This window comes from Fragaria vesca, linkage group LG7, assembly GCF_000184155.1.
Source record: "Fragaria vesca subsp. vesca linkage group LG7, FraVesHawaii_1.0, whole genome shotgun sequence".
Taxonomy (NCBI): domain Eukaryota; kingdom Viridiplantae; phylum Streptophyta; class Magnoliopsida; order Rosales; family Rosaceae; genus Fragaria; species Fragaria vesca.
Window position 1 is genome coordinate 9,238,338 of NC_020497.1, and position 3,264 is coordinate 9,241,601.

Here is a 3,264-nt window from a genome sequence, read left to right on the forward strand (position 1 = left end):
ATCTAAAACCTAAAGCTGGAGCAGACGAACACGATACGACTTCTCAAAAGAAAAGAGTCAGTGCAGTCAATGCCAACTTTGTTGCCAAATCATGATGCTGCCGGAGGACAGGGAAGACCATCCCTCGATAGAATATGGACCAAGGAAGATGGGGGTCGAATAACCCAAGATTCAGGGCACATCTTCCTCAATGATAGCGAGGCAACATGATCGGATGCCGAGTTCGCTTGACGGGGAGTCCACCTCCATGAGAAGGTTCTGAAGAAACAAGAGTCATGGCGGATCCGATTGATTGTGGGAATGAGGCTCCAATGCGGTGAAGTCTTCGAACCATTAATCGCATCAACCAAGTTTTGTGAATCTGATTCGAAGATGACTGATTGGAACCGGAGGTTTTTTGCGAGCTCCATCGCTGATGATGCCGCCATGGCCTCCGCCTCAAGTGCAGATGCTGCTAAACCAAACTTGGAGGAGCCACCAACGAGACGACCCTCTGAGTCTCGCGCTACTACTCCGATTCCCATGAGATTGGTAAGCTTATCCCATGCACCATCACAATTTAATTTGATATAGGCCGTGGGTGGGGGAATCCAATTGGGAGATGGGGTTGGAGATGGATTATGATGATGGTTGAGGTCCCCATTGTAGTGATTGTGGATGATGGGGGTGGTAGAAGAACTTCTCATGGGATTTGTGATGGAGATAGGGGTTCTTATGGGAACTGAGGATCGGTCCAAAAAGTGATGTTGTAATGGACTCTGGCGAAAGAGAGGAGGGTGTGGATGTGTGGCAGATGTGGGAATGCGGTTTGGGATGGGGGTCTCCAAGACTGGATCATTAGAGTGGTTGATGAGAGAGAAGCGGTTATGTGTAGGGATGGTGTATAACTGGTTAGGTGTATGGGGAGGAGTGTTGATTTGGCTAGAAATTGCAACTGGAGGGCTTGTGGGGGTGTTGAGGAGAGAAATTGTGATTTGAGTGATGGAAGTGGGGGTATCGAGAGAGCATGAAAGAGGACTTACAGTGCTTTTTGCGTGCAGGAACTCTTCCAAGGCAGTGGAAGCATGAGACGCGACTAGAAGAGGATCAGGTTGAGCATGTTGGAACAAAGATTTGCACCTCGCTTTCCAAATTTCCCAACAAGTGAAGGCCACAAAGGGCAGAAGATGAGAGCTAGCCTCTTTGCTCTGCTCAGTCAGTCTTGGTAAGGCCTCCCACCATTTGTCAAAAGTAGTAATTTTTTGAGCATTTATTCTGTAACATAGAGGGCTGGCAAACCAAGTTTTGGATGCCCAGGGACACAATAGCAAATAGTGTTCAACTGTCTCAGGATGGATTAGGCACATAGGACACATAGGGGTTTGAGAAATGTTTCTCCTGAAGAGGTTATGCATTGTAGGCAAAGAGTTTGATACGACTTTCCAAAGAAAAAATTTGATTTTTGGTAAGGTGTTGGTTGACCAAATTGATTTCCAAGTGGCTTGGGGGATGTGGTGTGAGGTACTTGCTTTCAAATCTTGTTTTTGGGAACATTGGGAGTGTTGCAGGTGATATCCCGACTTCACCGAGTAAGAACCCGAACGCTCCCATGGCCAAACCAGTCTCTCCTCTGTGTTCATGTCACCCACTAGGATTGCTTCTATTGCAGAAGCTTCTTGAGGGCTTAGATACTGCCGTATAGGGGACAAGTTCCAGAAATTTGTATCCCGATCGATTAGCTCCGAGACGATTTGCGGACAGCTACTAGGGACAGGAAGAGTGGGATGTAGGAATTTGTCCTCGACTAATGGAATCCATTTGTCCACCCAGATTCCAACCTTAGCACCGTTACCAATTTGCCAATGTGACCCAAGCAAAATGAGATCCCGACCATACAACAAGCTGCTCCACGCCCATGAGGCTCGGGAGCCCTTTCCAGCATTCAACCCATCCAGGTGAGGGAAATATCTCGCTTTTATAACTTGTGCCCAGAAAGCATCGGGATTGGTAATGATCCTCCAGAACTGTTTTGCCAATAGAGCCACATTAAAATTAGTTAGGCATCTGAACCCTAAACCACCATCTGCTTTTGCTTTACCCATTATATCCCAACTTTTCCAATGGACTTTTCTCTCTTCACCTTTCTGACCCCACCAAAATCTTGCTACCATAGAATCAAATTCCTTGCACAAGGTGATAGGGAACTTAAAACAATTCATAGGATATGCTGGGACGGCATAGGCAACAAATTTTATAAGTACATCTTTTCCAGCTTGAGAAAGATTTGCCTGTTTCCATCCTTGAAGCTTATTTTGAATCCTCCCTTTCACATAAGCCAAGGCTTCCTTCTTCGATCTTCCCCATAATGTTGGCAAACCAAGATACTTCCCCGGATTTGGTGAGTCATTGATATGAAGGATTTGGCTTATAGACTCTCTTAAAGCTTCAGGGGTATTTGGTGAGAAAAACAAGCTTGATTTTTCAAAATTTACTGATTGGCCTGAGGCTAAACAATAATCATCAAGAATTGACTTCATTCTCAGGCAGTTGACATCTGTGGCCTGAAGGAAAAAAAGGGAGTCATCTGCAAATAGTAAATGAGTGATTTCAGGACCCCCTTTGCTGATTTTAACCCCTTGAATATCTCCACCTAGGCAAGAATTGGATATCATTGAAGAGAGGACCTCCGAGGCCAAGAGAAACAAGTAGGGGGATAAGGGATCACCTTGCCTTAAACCTCTCGACGGTTTAAAACTTGGCCCAATCTTACCATTCAGTGAAACCGCAAAGGTCACTGTGTTAACACAAGCCATAACCACTCTAACCCATCTCTGACAAAAACCCAGGCCTATCATCACATCTTCTAAAAAATCTCATTCCACTCGGTCATACGCCTTGTTCATGTCGAGTTTGAGTCCCAACTCATAAATTTTTGTTGACTTTCTCAGCTTAAGGTAATGAAACACCTCATGAGCCACCTAGATGTTATCTTGAATCTGTCGATTAGGAACAAAGGCATTCTGGTGATGAGAAATCAGGTTTGGCAGCCAAGTCTTGAGCCGATTGGCAAGAATCTTGGATAAGATCTTGTATGAGAAGTTGCAAAGGCTTATTGGCCTAAACTGAGACACACATTCTGGGTTGGGGACTTTGGGCAGCAAGACAATGTTTGTGTGATTAAGTTCCCTTATAACCTCTCTATTATCCCACATGTCATTGGCTGTTGAGTTGATGATGGAGTTGACAATTTCCCAAAATTTATGGTAGAATAAGCCATTAAACCCG

At 44.9% G+C, this 3,264-nt stretch overlaps 1 pseudogene across 1 annotated transcript in view; it reads left to right on the plus strand.

Annotated features, from left to right (window-relative positions):
- The window catches only part of LOC101313642, a 7,624-nt pseudogene that overhangs the window by 1,440 nt on the left and 2,920 nt on the right, over positions 1-3,264 (plus strand). The gene's annotated exons all lie outside the window — the stretch shown is intronic.